Here is a 17,792-nt window from a genome sequence, read left to right on the forward strand (position 1 = left end):
GTTGTACTGATCTAGTTTGGTCATTTTGGTTTGCCATCAATGCCAAAGAGGGAGATTGTTGAAAACAAATTGATTAAAGTATGAATATGTATTTCAATCATTATTTTGTCACTGATGTCAAACCTACTACTTGTTGGTAAGACAATTTCATAGATGATTTGAGTACTATCATTTGTTTGATTGATGAAGAGGATTTAATCAAGGGTAAAAATACAAAGTTGTGTCACCTTTCAAGCTGACTTATCAAAATGACTGAATTTGAGTATTTCTATCTAAAACTCAATTTTGGTCAAACATATGATCCTGATAAATTTATTCTAACTAAGTTATATATGATCTCACACTTTTCCAATTTTAAATGTCTATTAAATGTATGTTTTATACTAGTTAGTATCCACTTATTAAAGAAATACACTTAATTCAAAAAAATTATGTTTCAATAACTCTTACTATTTTTTATGAGTTTTTTTTTAATAAGATATAAACAACATTTTATAGAGCTCAAAGTTAAGAATATTCACATATATAGTTCATAGTGTTTTAATTCTAGATATAGTATTTTGTAAATAAAAAATTCTACAAGTATGTATTTTAACACTCAAGAAGATGTAAATTTTGAGAAAGAAAAAAATAATAAATTAAATCAATAAAAATTAAAAATTATATGACATTCTAGAGGAGAGAGTTCCCCTTTGTAATTTATAAGTTTTATATTAGTTGGAATAAAATCATTTTGAAAAATGTGGTGAGAGGTGAAAACTATTGATTTGACTAAGTTGAAGTTTGAATTGTTATAAAAGAAAAAATATAGGTCTAAAGCCAATTTTTATTTTTCATTGTTCTAGCTACATATTTTATCTATAACATAATATGAGATCAAAGTGAAACGAGTTTATTAACATGTAGTTTTGTGGTGGGAACTAGACCCTTGATTTTCAACATTTTTCAACAACTAATAAGTTATCATTAAAAAATAGGAAAATATATAATTTCTTATTCACATAATTATTAAAAATTATAATTCTAAACTTCATCTATTTCTACACATTTCATTAGTTTACTTCATTTTCAAATTTGAAATAATAATACCAATTCTATGTCATTGATGGTGAACAATTATACTTTTGTTATCCTTTTCCTTTGTAAAAGGGTGATAGATGTTTGTGCTTTTACCCTCAAATGAGGTAAAAATAACACCTGCAGGAAAGGTTGAGTTATGATATAGAAAAGGATTACAAGGATTGGTTAAGGTAGTGATATTATAATGCATTGATAATCTACTTAAGGTTGCAAAAGATGGTTACATTGATTAAGTTCAGAAGAACAAGTTAAATGAACTATGTTTGTCAAGCTTAATAATTTGCATAGTAGGTGTTGAGAAAAGTTAGCGTAAGCCAAGTAGAAAATTAGTTAGAGCCAAGTAGAGTTAATTTTAGTTTAAGCCAAGTAAAGTTTAGTTGATGTTGAGCACTAGAAAAAATTAGTTCGTGCTGAATGTTTTGCTAGTGGATGTCAAGCAACACAATATGTGCCAAGCATTAGAAGCAAGTTAATGTTGAGGGTCAGCACTATGAGAAAGATTATGAATTAAATCGATTTGATCTGACAAGTTTGATTTCTTAGATTGTGTAAACCATGTGGAAGATAATCTTGATGAGTTGGTGGCATAGAATTCAAGATGAACCATTTTCAGGTGAAGTCAAAGAGGATGGAAGAAGAAATTTATAGAAGGGAATGAAATGAAATGAGGGGTAGATTCATTGAATCCTACCTAATCCAACCTAACCCTAAAATGGACAATATAGGATGAATGGAAAAATATCTTAATTCTCTATTTATAGAGATGGCTAGTCAAAAGAAAAGGTTTTTATGTGTGAGAACCTAAAGAAGACTAGGAGTCTAGGGTATTTCTTCATTTAGTGACCTAAGAGAAGAGACTACATTGGAAAGCAAAGCAAGAAGGTTTAAGGTTATGGATTCTTGAAGGGTGAACAAGCTATTAGAGCTAAAGTGTGTGAAAGACAAGAAAAATAGGGGACTAAAATAAAGATCTATAATCTGCAAGTGTAAGTGTATTGTAAGTTGTTATCATATCAAGCCTTATTGTTACCTTCTAATCATTATATCAGTCTAAAGTAAATCCTTTGGATCAAGGTTGACTCAATAGTCATTTGTAAATCCTTTAACTGGGTGACATTCCAAGTGAATGATCTAATGTCCTCTAACAAGGCTCACTCATAATAGGGTGATTGAAATCCTTTAACCATGTCACATTTAATAGTGTATATTGTAACCTTCAATAGGGTTGGCCTTTTATAGGGCATCACTTCTTAAGAGTGAGAATGAGTAGCATGCTACTAATAGTTTTCACCAAATTTGGTTTCCATGTTAAATCATTATGTCAAATGTGTGAGTGAATCTATTATGTTTCATGTTTACATTTTTTCAAAATTTATTTTACAATAACTTTCAAGTTTAAGTGATTGTTGCATGCATGATGAAATTTTTTTTTATGGATATGGGTTCATTAAGGTGTGAAAAATTTTAATTATGCATCTAGACCTTGGATAATTGATTCACCCCCCCTCCCTGCCTCTCAGTTATTCTAAAGAATTCCAACAATTCCAATATCATTAGCTATATCAAGTTTTTAGTAAGTCAAATAGTGCAATCCACAAATCATAGACATGTACTTCTTCTATTCAAAACTAGGGGTTCAATCTATTCCATATAACTTAGATCCAATTACCATAGGTGTTCCAGTAGGTTTACAACTTCCAAATCCAATTTGTTTCAACAAATCTATATGATACTTTGGTTTTTATATTAAAAAAATATCTTTACTCTATATAATCTACAATCCCAAGAAATATTCCATTTCTCCAAACATACTCAACTCAAATTCCTTCTTGATGCAGACTTTCAATTTTCTTGTGTACAACTCTTCATGTAAGCTTTCTTTCTGTAGGCACCACTTGTCAAACTGCATTTACTACAAGAGATTTTAGGTTAGGATATAATGGCTCCAGCCAGCGATGAACCAGTTATTTCTGGTATTCATGCTTCTACTTCAGACTACCATGGCACCACCTTAGAACAAATGCTTGTGCAAGTTTGTCCCAAAGGTCTTTCACGAGGTAATCCTAGCATTATCCTTCCTTTGCAAGAATTTGATGCTACTTGTGACTGGTTAGAGAAACATTCCTTGATTGGTTATTTTGTTGGTAGGACTCCTCTTGAAGCTATGCGTCCCTCTCTACTTGTTTTCCAAAAATGGTCCCTCTCTACTTGTTTTCCAAAAATGGTCCCAAGACTTCACAGTATCAGATGATAAAAAGCATAGGGTTCCTATGTGGGTCAAGTTTTTAGGTCGTCCCTTCCCATGCTGGCCTTTCATTGAGTCCATTACCAAAGCCCTTGGAAAAGTTGTCATCAAGGAGCCTACAAAATTTTGTAATGCTCACCCATAGTGACGCATTTATCAAAGTTGATCTTTCCAAGGATCTCAAGGATTTTGTGGAAATCTAGATTGGAGCTCAAACCTTCTCCCATAAGGTTCTTTACTTGAATCTACCTAACACCTATTATAGGTTCCAGTCCATGGAACACAAGATTAAGGATTGTCCTCTAGCTACACCTAGGGTCAAGCCCATGCCTAAAGAAGTGTCTGCCAAACAGGCCGAAGGAAAAAAGGAAGAATGTGTTACTGTTGGGCACAAGGGAAAAGTTCCCTTGAATCCCTTATCCCCCAAGAAATCTTATGTGGCCATCACTGCAATTTCTCGTATTCCCATAGGAGTGTACTCACTGGCTAGCATGGGGACACAAGTGGCTTCCATTGTGCCTATTATGGGGGTTTCACAGGTTCCAAACCCTGCTAGTATGTAGGGGATTAAGGTGGCCTCCAGGGTTTCTGACTTGGCTGGGATTTGTGCTCCTCTTATAGTTTCTTCCATCATGCCATCAATGATAAGGCATTCTTGTAATCCCCCTAGACATGTGGAGAAACTAGAAGTGAAATGACATGCTGTAAGCTCAAAGGATTTCCCATCTAACTTCCACCCGATTTCTACCTTCTTGTAGAATATCTACTCCTCTCTTGAGGACAAGGATGATATGGATGAGTTCTTAGGAACTTCCTCTCCTAGAATGTTTGAGGTGTTATAGACCTCCCCAAAAAATTCTATGTCTGGGACACCTATCATGGACTTGGTAATTTTGATTTTCTCTACCTACAAGAAGTTAAGATTTTTTGGTTTCATGCTTTCTGCTATGTGCCATGTCATTTGGCAGGATGGCATTATGTTTTCCTCTCAGCATGAACTTGGCTGAGGTGGTGTAGTTACTCTCTTGTCACCTTGCCTTCATTCTGCTATTATTTTGCACAGTTCTGACCCCACGCATAGAATTATTTAGATTTTTCTTTCCATTCACAATCATTCTTTTGGACTCATTAATGTTTATGCCTCCAATGATGCTTTGGAAAGGTCCCAGATGTGGATTTGGCTAGCTGAAAACTTGCCTCATGCTACTTGGGTCATGTGTGGGGACTTCAATATGGTCGAAGTGGCATCTAACAAAGATGACATTCTGCCCCTTTGGTGGAAAATTGGGGAAAGAGAAACTTGGTACTACATGCGAAATAAATTGGGCCTTTTTTATCCCAATAAAAACCACTACCAAGGAAGTGGGGTCTGACACACTTGGTCCAACTTTTGAGCTAGCTCTGACCAAATTTTAAAATGTCTCGATCATGCTATGATCTCTGCGCAATCATTTTTCTCTTTTTCTAAAGATCGAGATTTTCCTATCATTCCCCTGATAGATGTGATGTTATCTGACCACTATCCCATCCATTTTGTCATTTCTTGGCAAACAGTTGTCCCCAAGGTGGCCATGTCTCAGTTCTTCCTCAACATGTATGTGTTGCTGCATGCTTCCACCATATCACACATCCAACATTGCTAGAATTTAGAGCCACATCCACCATCCCAATGGGTATGGATTCAATGGTGAAATGATTCCATTACCAAAACTACTTAGTTTTTATTCATCTATGGGTGACAACTGACAATTTTCAGGAAACACTCTTATGAAGCCAACACCTTCACCCTCAAAAAAGCTTCTGAGGCTCTCACCTTCAACCCCTTTGATGTGGATTTGTAAAATCACCTTTCCAAGCTTCATCATGACAAGAAAATTGCTGACAACTATACTACCCCTGGAGCTCAAATCAAGGCCCATCTCCACTAGTTGGAGGTTGGCGATAAAGCCTCGAAGGAGTTCTTTCAGGCTCTGTAGGCCCATCATACCAATGTTTGGATTAAAAAGATCAAATAGGGAATGGTTGTTCTATCTAGTCTCCCTGACATCCTAGAAGCATTTATTCATCATTATGAGAACATCTTTTCTTCACAGGGAAATTTGGTTGCTCAAGAGGAAGCCCTCAGAATGTGTATTAGTGTTTCTCCAGAATTCCTTGCGATTGAGCAACATGCTTTTTGTGAGCAACTTCTTTCCCTTAGAGACCTTAAAGAGGTAGTTTACTTCATGGTGGATGACAAGTCTCCTAGGCGTGATGTATTTCCTTGTGAATTTTACAAACACCTCTGGGACCAAATAGGTCCTAACCTGCACAAAGTTTATCTCGAAGCATATCATACTAAAATCTTAGGAGAGATAATAAATAAAGGGAATATCAAATTCATACCTAAAGCTAGTGATCTTGAGGACATATGCAATTGGAGGCCCATTACTCTTCTAAATATGTCTTATAAGATCATTGGCAAGGTACTCTCTCTCAAAATCAGGCACATGTTGCCTTTAATTGTGCAGGTTGAGTAAGCTAGCTTCATCAAGTCCAGATATATTCTTGACAACATCATTGATGTCTAGGAAGCTATGGAATGGGCTCACAAGTCCAAGTAGTAGGCTATCTTTTTAAAGATAGATATTACTAAAGCCTATGATCATAATGAATGGCCCTTCATCTTGGCTATGCTTCAAGCTCTTGATTTTGGTCCCAATTTTCTTGAGTCCATTGAGATGCTCTTTGGTGATGCTAATGCTTGTATTACCATCAATAACTTGTCATCTAAGGCTTTTGGAATTTTTTGTTCAATCAGACAAGGTTGCCCTTTAGCTCTAGCACTTTATGTCCTTGCTGCTGAAGGTTTTGGCTATTTTCTAGCTCATTCTATGTCTTCAGGGCTAGTTCATGGCATTTCCTAGCCTAAATCTTCCTCCCAATTAGTCAATGGTCATTTTTTTGATAATTCCTTTCTTACTCTTCTTGTGGATGAAGAAAACATCAAAAATTCTTTAAATTGTCTAGACACCTTTTGTCAAGCTTCTGGCTCTGTCATCCAATGGCATAAAATGCTCTACTATCACCGGTCTTTTTTGCCAGCTCCACCTTGGCTTAGCTAGTTCCATTGGAAATGGGTTACTCATGAGGAAATCTTCTACTTTCTTGGCATTCCCTTTTCCTTCCTGGCCTCTCTTGTGGAGCTTTGGAATGCTGTGCTTGCTAAGATTAGCAAAAAGCTCGACTATTGGATCACCAAGCCACTTTCTCTTGTTGGTAAATTCTAGATTTGTTCAAGATTCTAGCTACCACTCATGTGTAGTATTCTTCATATTAGGCACCCTCCAAAGCTTCTTATGTCAAGTTGGAATATTTTCTCAGAGATTTTCTTTGGGCTTCTGGTTTTGACCATCATGGTTTTCATAGAGTTGCTTGGGATTTTTTTTGTCTCCTAAGTGAGTCTGGTGGTCTTGGCTTGCTTTCCACTCAGAAATAGGGCCTTTCTCTCTAATCAAAATGGATTATCCAAGCTATTTCTAGCGAAAAATCTTGGAAGATTCTGGTAAGGCACTACATTTCTTTCAGCTTCCTTGTTAACAGGCCTGTGTGGAAGGGGATTAGTTTTCGAACTCTTCTCATCATGTGTGAACTAGTGGCCATTTAGGGCTCATTTTCTATTAAGAGTATCTAGAAATCTTGGGAATCTCTTAAGGTGTGGCTTTGTTGGGCTGGAGATGAGTTTTGCAATGGGCTCTCCTTGAATCAACAGAACATTTGGTGGTCTCCCCTATTTGCAATTTAGGGTATTCCTCTTGCCAAGATTCAAGGTGCCAATGCTCTACATTTTTTCAAATGTGGCATCCAAACTCCTAAGGATCTCTTTTTGAGAGTCACCATGAGTTTTAGGTCATGGGGAGATATGGAAGTTTAGTACCGCCTTGTCAGTACTGATCAATAGACTTTTGACCTTTTTTTGTCTTCCATCCCTGTGCACCTAGATCATAAGGTGGGGATTCAGTTTATTCAGCCTTGGTGGAATGATTGGAAGTGGTATCCTACCACTCCATTTGCCAATTATAAGCCCAATATTGGATATAAATGGCTCTCGCCCCATCCTCTGATGGTTGACACACTTAACTAGTGGTGGCATTTGCAATCTTCTCTTTCTAAATGGAGAAAACATTTTGACACCATTTGGAGTGCTATTATAGAACCCAAGATTGCTCACTTTTCTTGGTGCCTTGGCTTCCAAGGTCTTCCCCTAGGGCCTCAGCTCAAGCACATTGGGGTTCCTAATCTCAAATGCCCCTTTTGTGGTCAACCTAAGTCCTTTTTGCATATTTTCTAGTTTTGTAGGCATGCTCAAAATTATTGGTACTGGATTCATGATTTTTTCAAGCCTTTCAAGCTCAAACCATTTTCATGGCACATGATCCTATTGGGTGATTCCCCTAGATTCCTCAAAAATTAACTCAGATTTGGCATACCTTCAGGATGGAAATTTTTTTTTATCTGTGAAAAGATTGGAATGCTATTCTGTTCACTCATAGTTTTTTGGATGTTAACATTGCTATGTACACTAAGGCATGCATTTATAACAATGTGATTATGTAGATCTAGGTGCAAGCTAATAAAGTTTCCCTAGAAGTTGCTCACTTATAGGAATTGTTAAATCATTGTGGCAATGGTCCTTGCACCATTGCCAAAGTTCCTCTAGATGCCTTGGCTGATGTCTCTATGCCTCGTGGCCGCCGTTCTCACCACCAGTCCTTAAGCCGCCACTCACACATGTTGTGCTCCCAAGATTCCTACCATCACTCTCCCAATGGTGGTGATGGTGGATAGAGGTGCCACTCTACTTTCCTAGCTCATAGTGTTTCTCGCTAGTCCCTAGCTCCTCCTCCTGGGCCTCAGCAAGCACAATTTGGGAAATTTCCTTGCCTGGCTTTAGCAATTTCTCCTTTGCAATCAGAGGTTAAGGATGCAAAGGATGCCCTTGATCTTGTTGTTGCTAATGATAGCTAGACTATTCCTAGTCCGTCCCATAATCCCACTGATATATGGGGATTTCCTGATAAAGATGATCCTCCTCCCTCATCTAGCATTGCCTTGGCAGCTTGAGGTTGTTTATTCTATTTTTTTTTATGAATAGTTGCTATTTTTTGCTGAGGTCATGTTTTTAAGTCCATCTTTGGCCGTGTGAACTCTTTTCCAGGGTGATCTTGTATCCCTCGGTCTCTTTTTTGTGAATTGTATTCTTAGTATATTTTATTAATATAAAATGACTATTCATCAAAAACAAAAGAAATGCTTCTTCATTTCTTCTAAAAATATCTTGTTAGCTTCATCATTACCTCCAAAAATTATATCATCTAGAAATACTTCAGTAATCAATAAGGAATCAAAATATTTTATTAGATATGACTTACTATAAACATTACCTTTCAAAAATCCTAAAATTCTAAAAAATTTAGCAGGTCTTGCATAATAGGCTCTAGGTGCTTCTTTTAGTCCATATAATGCCTTATTTAATATGTAGACTATGTCTTCTTTATTTGTCAAAGGAAAACCATTAGGTTGTTCAATAGATACCTCCTCTTCAAGTTCTCAATTTAGAAAGCCTGAATTGGCATCTATTTGATAAACAATAAATTTCCTATTAGCAACATATGCCAAGAACATTCACACTCCCTCAAGTCTAGAGGTAGGTGCAAAAGTATCTTCAAAATCAATTCCTTCTTTCTATGAATAACCTTTGCATACCAATCTTTCTTTGTTTCTCACAACTTCACTTTGTTCATTCATCTTGTTCCTAAATAGTCATTTAATTTCAATAACATTATTGTCTTTAGGTCTAGGAACTGGTTCCCAAGTCTTGTTCTTTTCAATCTTATATAATTCCTCTTTCCTATCTTTTATCCAATAATCATCTTTACATGCTTGATCAAAATTCTTAGGTTCAACTTGAGAAATCAAACATGTAAAAAATATTGATGATGGATCACAGAGTGTGAAATAAAATGTTGATGCTAAAAATAAACATAATTGAATATATAAATATACTCACATTTAAATTAAACATAGTTCTTCATGTAAATTTTTCCTTGTCATACCTCTTTTTCCAATGATCCATTTAGCCATATTATTCTTTACCACATTTCTATTAGGTATTACCTGTTCAATTCTGATTCCTTCTCTAGGTTTTGATCTAAGTTTTTCTATTTTTTATTCTCTTTGTAATTGAATTTGCAAATTAGGGTAAGTTTCATAAATAATTCTTGTTTGTTCTTTGATTAGTCTTGTCATTATACATATAATCAAGTATCCTTTCTTGAATTTTAAACTTTTCATTAACTCTCACATTAACTCTCTCAACTATTTTCTTTATTTTTTTATTAGAACATATATATGCTTTTATTTTCAATGAATATCTAAGAAAACATACTTCATTATTTATGGAATTAAACCTTCTAATATCATCATGTCTCTAAATTTGACATTTGCTTCCAAAGATTCTAAAGAATTTCATAGCAATGTATGTCCAAACCAAAGTTCATAATGGGTCTTAGTAATTCCTTGTATAATCTGCACTCTATTCATAGTATATATTGTTATGATCACTTCTTTTGTATAAAGTACATGTGATACATCATTCTAAAACATCATTTCCCTTTCTTCTCCAGTCATTGATCTATTTCTCTTTTATACTATCCCATTCTACTTTGGTGTTGTAGGGGTTGAAAGTTGTCTCTTTGTATGTCTATTTTCACAAAAATTGTTAAACTCATTTGAAATAAACTCTCCTCCTCTATTATATCTTGAGGATTTAATCCCTAAGAAATGCAACCTACATTATTCTAGTTAAATCATTAATAAGTACCATAACATACATCTCACCATAGAATGGTCTAGTCCTTGTAGGATTACTCAAATTTGTATGAAAAAACTCCAACTTCACTAAAGTAGTGAATTTCTTGCTTGGAAATGAAATCGTCCTCTATTTAACCAATATAATATCATTGTGTATCATGTTAGTAGGTTTAACAATCTTAGACAAGTCTCTAACTGGAAATGTAGTACTAACCTTCACAATGTTGTCCATGTTTATATGAAAAAAGATATGATTCCTTAACTGTCATCAACTTTAGAAACTAAACATATTAGTCAGTAGGATTCAAGTGAAATAAATTACCTCTCATTCTTGTATCAGTACCAATTAGTGTGCCATTCTTATCATTAATCATAGAATTCTTCTCTTTGAATTGCAATTGATATCCCTTATCAATGACCTTCCCAACACTCAAAAGAGTGTGTTTCAAACCATCCACAACACAAACATCTATAGTGTTAACCTTTCCATAAAGTGTAATATATCATTCTCCTTTTATGTGAAATGATGCATTATTACCAATTATAACTTCTCCATAATCATAACTATTGAATTCAACAAATTTATTTATGTCTCCTGTCATATGATCAGAATGACCATTATCTATAATGCAATTATAATTTTTCTTTTCAACTTGTGATACTAATGCTCTTTCTTATTTTTTAGGGCTCTCTTCTTCAATAGGAATAAATGCAATTTCATTATCCTCATCATCATTATCATTCAAAAAGTCTACCATTTTGGAATAAAGTTCACCATATTCATTAACATAATAGTAATTCTTAGGTACTCTTGATTTATAGGGATTTCTAGGCTTAAACTCATTTCCTCTTTTAGGACATTTAGAAAAATAATGAAAAAGTTCTTTACATGTCCAAAAATCAATTATTTTGTTACCTTTAGGTTCTCTTTTCATAGGAAGGGAAAGTCCTTCAATCTTCTTGTCTTCATGTTTTGTTGGGATGCTACTAGTGTAGTCTCCACTTTTACTTATAGTTCTTGTCAACATAGGACTATCTCTTTGTACACTAAAAGAAGTCTCCACACTAGGAAATTCTCTACTTTATTTTATTCAAAATTTAGAAGTAAGCAATCTCTCAAGAAAAGCCTCTCTTTAAAGTTAGGTGTACAAGGAATAAATTATTCTATCATTTGTGTTGTCTACTATATGGTGTCAAGGACTTCAATATTTTCCATACAACTTCATCTTCTAACCTTTCTACTCCAAAATTCCTTATTTGTTTAATAATTTATGATATTCTAGAAAAATAATGTCTTACAGTCTCATCTTCTAACATCTTAGCATCTTGAAAAGAACATATCCAACTCTCTAATCTATCCTTTGTAGCATTGTTCTCATAGTAAAATGTACTTTATAAAGTATTTGAATTCTCATTAGCAAGTATTAAAGATTCTACCTCTCGATATTCACTTTTAGTAAGGGTTGATAACAATGCTTCTCCAACAAGAATATTCCACATGAATAGATCTTTCTCTACTACTTGATGGGGACACAACCCAAGCACAGAATGGACACAATAGTTAAGGGAAAAAGGGAAAATTGTATTAACTATGTAAATATGCTAATACATTTAGTACAGAGAAAATAGACTTCAAAAGATGACCTAAGGGCTTACAATAGCATAAATCTGGAGATAATTTATTCTCCCAATACCTCCTCTCAAACTCCACTCCGAACTGCATTTTATAATGCCAGAAATGTTCTTAAATAGACCCCAGAGGGTTAAGGATTAGGAATACATTCTAAAAAGTGCTAGTTGGCATCCACTGACCAAATAGAAGGCTCTAGAAGTTGCATTAGAAGTTGGCACAAAATTAGAACAATCTAGAAATGGTAACCGAACTTCTAGGAGGCATAACTTTTGAACTGTAGCTTCGATTGACGAAGCATTTACATTTTCGAAAAGCTCTTGAAGTGCTCTATAGACCTATGGAAAAGTTTCACTCATCTCCAATTTTTTGGCCCTTTTCAAGGTCATTTAATGCCCCTAACCTAACTTTGAAGCATTCTTAGGAGGTCTCCAAAAACTAAAAAATTGCAATAACTTTCAAACAGTGCGGCCTTTTGACCTGATTCTTTTTCTGGAATGCTCTAAATTACAATTACATTCATTTGGCCAATTTACACCTTCTAGTTCACCAAAATGATGGCTCAATTACATACTCCTATTTTTCCAACATTTACACATATCCCAAGCTGATTAAAAAACTCTAACCCAAAACACTAATAATGGAATTGTGAGAGTTGGAACCTTTATTTGACCCAAATGGGTATCCAAAAATGAAAACACATGAAATATAAACTAAGTCTAAGTACATTTTTTTGGGTGACACAGGATTTCCCTTATTCCTCTGGATGCTCTGATTGAAAAGTGACCTTGTCACTTTATGAATGGTAGAGGAAATCCCAAATGGGAAACCTCAGCTGCTGAAATCCAAGTTGAGTCCTCTATTAGCCGTCCTTTCCACTTGACCAAATTCTCTTCATACTGTATATTTTTGGTACTCCTACCCACACGATGATCTAGAATGTCTTGTATCTCCTCCTTCTTAGAAGCAGGAATTGGACATGGTTCTATCATCAACTCATCATCTGTACCATCATCATGATACTCTATTAAGTTTGCAATGTTGAAAATAGGAGAAATGTGAATTCCATCTCGAAATTCTACTTCATATTCATTTCATAAGTCACGTTTCTACAAAATTTTGCAATGGCCAAATATCATCATTTTTAGCTTGTTGTAAGTACCGGGTGGAAATCTTTATTTTCATAAGGGTACTATGACTAGATTCCCTACTTGGAATTCCTTATGTCTTCTCCTTTGATCATCCCTAGCTCTATACTCTTGATTCATCTTGGTAATGTGTGCTTGGACCTCCCCATGTAGATGCTTGATATGTTCAGCAAATTCTTTAGCTTTAGCACTTGTCCTCTCCCCTTGCTCTATCTTCCTCAATTCTAGTGCAGTCCTTGGGCTACTTCCATATACAATTTGGAATGGTGATTTTCCAGTACTCCTATTTATAGAGTTATTGTAAGAAAACTCTGCTTGTGGTAGAATCAAATCCTACCCTTTGGGCTTATACCCAACTAAACATCTCAGCAAATTACCCAGACTTCTATTTACCACTTCTATTTGGCCGTCAATTTAGGGGTGATGTGTGGAACTAAATTTCAAGTCTTTTCTCAACTTCTTCCACAATGCTCTCTAAAAATACCCCACAAATTTAGTATCTCTATCAGAAACTATACTCCTTGGGAGACCATGTAGTCTTACCACCTCTCTGAAAAACAAGTCTACAATATGGATAGCATCATGAATTTTGTGGCATGGACTAAAATGTGCCATTTTGGAGAACCTATCAACCACCAAAAATATTGAATCATTACCCCTTTGTGTCCTTGGTAATCCAAGAAAAAAATCCATACTTATGTCCTCCCATGGCTTTGATGGAATAGGCTATGGCTGATAAAGTCTAGTATTGTGACTAAATCCCTTAGAAACTTGAAAAATCTGACAACTCTATACAAACTTCTTCACATCCTATGAAATCTGAGGCCAAAAATAATGTTCTTTGAGAATGGCAATGTTCTTATCTTGACCAAAATGTCCTGCCATCCCTCTACTGTGTTTCTCCTTAACTAGATTTTCCCTCATGGAACTTCTTGGAATGCATAATTGACTGCCTTTGAACAACATACCATCCCGAATCAGATAGTCTAACCACTTAGTTCTGTCTACAACAACATGCTCTTTACAAGCTTTCCACGCTTCAGCAAAATCAAGATCCTTAGGGCACAAATTCTTGAGTATATCAAACCCAACTACTTCAACCTACATTACTGTAAGAAAGAACTGTCTCCTACTTAGTGCATCTGCAACCATGTTAGATTTTCCACTTCTATGCTTCAACACAAATGTATAGCTCTACAAGTACTCTACCCACTTCATATGCCTCTGATTCAATTTACCTTGACTATTTAGGTACTGTAATGCCTGATGAGCAGTATACAAAAAAAATTCCTTTTCCAATAATGCCTCCATTTCTTTAAGGCCTGAACTATTGCATAGAACTCTTGATCATAAACATAACACTTCTTTTTTGCATCATTCAAATTTTCACTAAAATATGAAATAGGCTTACCTTCTTGGCTTAATATAGCCCCAATAGCACTCTGCCACTAGCATCACAATCCACCTAAAACACCTTTCTAAAATTTGGAAGTGCCAACATAGGTTTTTCTATCACCTTCTTCTTCAACATTTCAAAACTTCTCGCAGCTGTCACAGTCCATTTGAACTCTTTTCTATCCCCTCTTATTGTGTTAGTCAGGGGTGCACATATGCCACTAAAATTCTTAATGAAATTTCTATAAAAACTAACCAGACCATGAAATGATCTTACCTCAGTAGCAGACCTTGGAGTAGGTCATTCCAAGATGGCTTTTACCTTCTCTGGATCCATTTTGAGACCTTCAGGTGATATAACAAACCCCAAGTAGACTAACTCCCTTTTTGCAAAGACACACTTCTTTAGATTAGTTAACAGTTTCTCTTCCCTTAACCTTTCAAGGACACTACGAATATGCAATAAATGTTCTTCCAAAGTCTTGCTTAAAATTAAACTATCATTCAAATAGACAATAACAAATTTTCCCAAGAACTTCTTAAGTACCTCATTCATAAGCCGCATGAAGGTGCCCGGGGCATTTGTTAATCCAAAGGGCATGACTAACCACTCATAAAGACCCTCCTTGGCCTTGAAGGCTATTTTCCAATCATCTCCTTCTTGTATCCATATATGATGATATCCACTCTTGAGATCTATCTTTGTGAAGTACTGAGCTCCACTCAAGCAGTCCATAAGATCATCCATTCTTGGCAAAGGAAACCAATAATTGATGGTTATCCTATTTATAGCTCAAGAGTCTGTACACATCCTCCACTCTCCATCCTTCTTTGGTGCCAATACTATAGGTACTACACATGGACTCAGGCTCTCCCAAATTAAGCCCTTCCTCAATAGCTCCTCAACCTGTCTATTTAGCTCCTCAGTTTTAGTAGGAGTCATCCTCTGAGCAACCTTGTTAGGAAAATTAGCTCCTGGAATTAAATGTATCTAATGACTGATTTGCCTTACTAGTGGCAATCCTTCTGGAACATTATCAAAGATGATATCTCCAAACTCACCTAGTAAATTTGAAACTTCAAGTGGTATTTCACTACTACCTTCTTTATCTTTCCTAGGGATCAAAGCATAGCACATACGCTAATGTTTCATGCCATCTAAAAACTTCCTTCCATCAACAAGACAAATCCTAGCACTGCTACATACCTTTTTGCCTTCCTTTTTCATGGGCTTCAGTTTGTGGTGAACTCCATCCTTTGTTAGAGAGTATGTGTTTGCGTGACCATCATGTACTGCATGCCTATCAAACTACCACAGTCTTCCCAACAATAGATGGAAAACATCCTTTGGAATAACATCATAGAAAACTTCATCATGGTAACTCCCAATTTTGAATTTCACTAAACATTGTTCACTTACTGGGACCTTATTATCATCTTTCACCCATGAAATCTGATAGGGGTGGGGGTGTTTCTCTCTCTTGAGCTTCAAATTAGAGACCATCTCCTCTGATACCAAGTTATCAGTGCTACCACCATCAATGATCACATCACAAAATTTATCCTCACACTTGCACCTAGTATGGAATAAACTCCTCCTTTGTCCTAGTTCAATCTCACCACTTAGTAGGACCCTTTCATTCACTAAAGTCTATCCTCTTTCTACATGCTTAGAATGTGATGATTGTGCATCCTTATCCACATGAGCAACCCTAGCTTGACCCTCAACTCTCCTATCTGTCCTTCCTTGTCATTGAGGGCATTCAAAGGCATGATGACCTTATTAATTGCAATGAAAATAGGTACCATAGAAGCCTCCTCTTCCTTTTCCACATCCTCTACCTCTTCCTCTCTAATTTCCAAAGTCTTGATCACGAGAGTGGTTGAAAACCTCATTCCTCTAGTTCCTGCTAGTACCCACATCTTCATTTTTCTTTTGGATTTCATTTCGGCCACTAGATGACCTACCACTACCCACTCCTCACTGACCGTACCCTCTTTTTCTCCCTTCAAACCTTTTATTCAGCTTATCTTCAACTCGTAGGGTAAACTGGTATGCCTCTTCAACACTGGTCATTCTTACCAGACTTAATTCCTACTGGATGCTAGGTTGCAACCCACTGATGTAATGAGAAACCTTCTCCTTATTTTATTTTGCATGCATCACTCTAATCAGAAGTTAGTATAACTCCTCCATATATTCCTGGACTGATTTTCCAACTTGCTTTAACCCATGCATCTTCTTAAACAAATCAAGCTTGTAATCCATAGGAATGACCCGCTTCTTTAGTTTGTCCACCATGCGATCCCACCTTGTGATCTTATCCTTTCCTCTTCTATTTATTTCCAATTGAACCTCTTGCCACTAGATTTTGGAATGGCCTTTCAGTTTGGCCTTTGTAAACTTAACCCTATCTAGATCCCTAATATCCTCATACTCAAAGTACTCTTCCAGTTCATTGATCCAATCGATCAACTCATGTGGTTTCAAATTTCTTGAAAATACACCCACATCAATTTTAGGTCTTTTCCAAAACTTAATAATGGCTCTAAAAAGCATTTCCTCTTCCTGATTCATAACTTCCTTGTCAAATTCCCCTTCTAGTCCAATTTCTTCTTCTTCATTGTCATCCTCACTTTCGTCACTTGCAGTAACATTTGTTCCTCTATGGAGCTCCTACTACAATGCTTGTACCTGCCTTTGGAGGACTCTAACTTCCTAAATATTAATAGCTTTGGCCCTTCCACCACACTCTCTTCATGGAGGCATCTTCTTAATTCAAACCCACAACCACATAGTCTTGGTGCAAACTACCTCATAGTCAGCGCTCTATCTACACACTCAAGAAAACCAGCTCTAATACCACTTGATGGGGACACAACCCAAGCATAGAATGGACACAACAAGAAAGGGAAAATTATATTAACTTTGTAAATATACTAATACATTCAGTACAGAGAATATAGACTTCAAAACATGCCCTAAGGGCTTACAATAGCATAAATCTAGAGATAATTTCTTCTCCCAATACCTCCTCTCAAACTCCACTCCGAACTACCTTTTACAATGCCAAAAAATTTCTTAAATAGACCCCAAAGGGTTAAGGATTAGGAATAAATTCTAGAAAGTTCTATTTGGCATCCATTGATGAAATAGAAGGCTTTAGAAGTTGTAGTAGAAGTCGGCACAAAATTAGAAGTATCTAAAAATGGTAACCAAACTTCTGGGAGGCATAACTTTTGAACCATAGCTTCGATTGATGAACCATTTACATTTTTAAAAATCTCTCAAAGCACTCTATAGCTCTATGAAAAATCTTCACTCATCCTCCAATTTTTTTTTCCCTTTTAATGCCCCTAACCTGACTTTGAAGCATTCTTAGGAGGTCTCCAAAAATTGAAAAATTGCAATAACTTTTAAACCGTTTGGCCTTTTGACCTG

Source organism: Cupressus sempervirens, chromosome 5 (assembly GCF_028749045.1).
Source record: "Cupressus sempervirens isolate cs-2001-9-10 chromosome 5, ASM2874904v1, whole genome shotgun sequence".
NCBI lineage: Eukaryota > Viridiplantae > Streptophyta > Pinopsida > Cupressales > Cupressaceae > Cupressus > Cupressus sempervirens.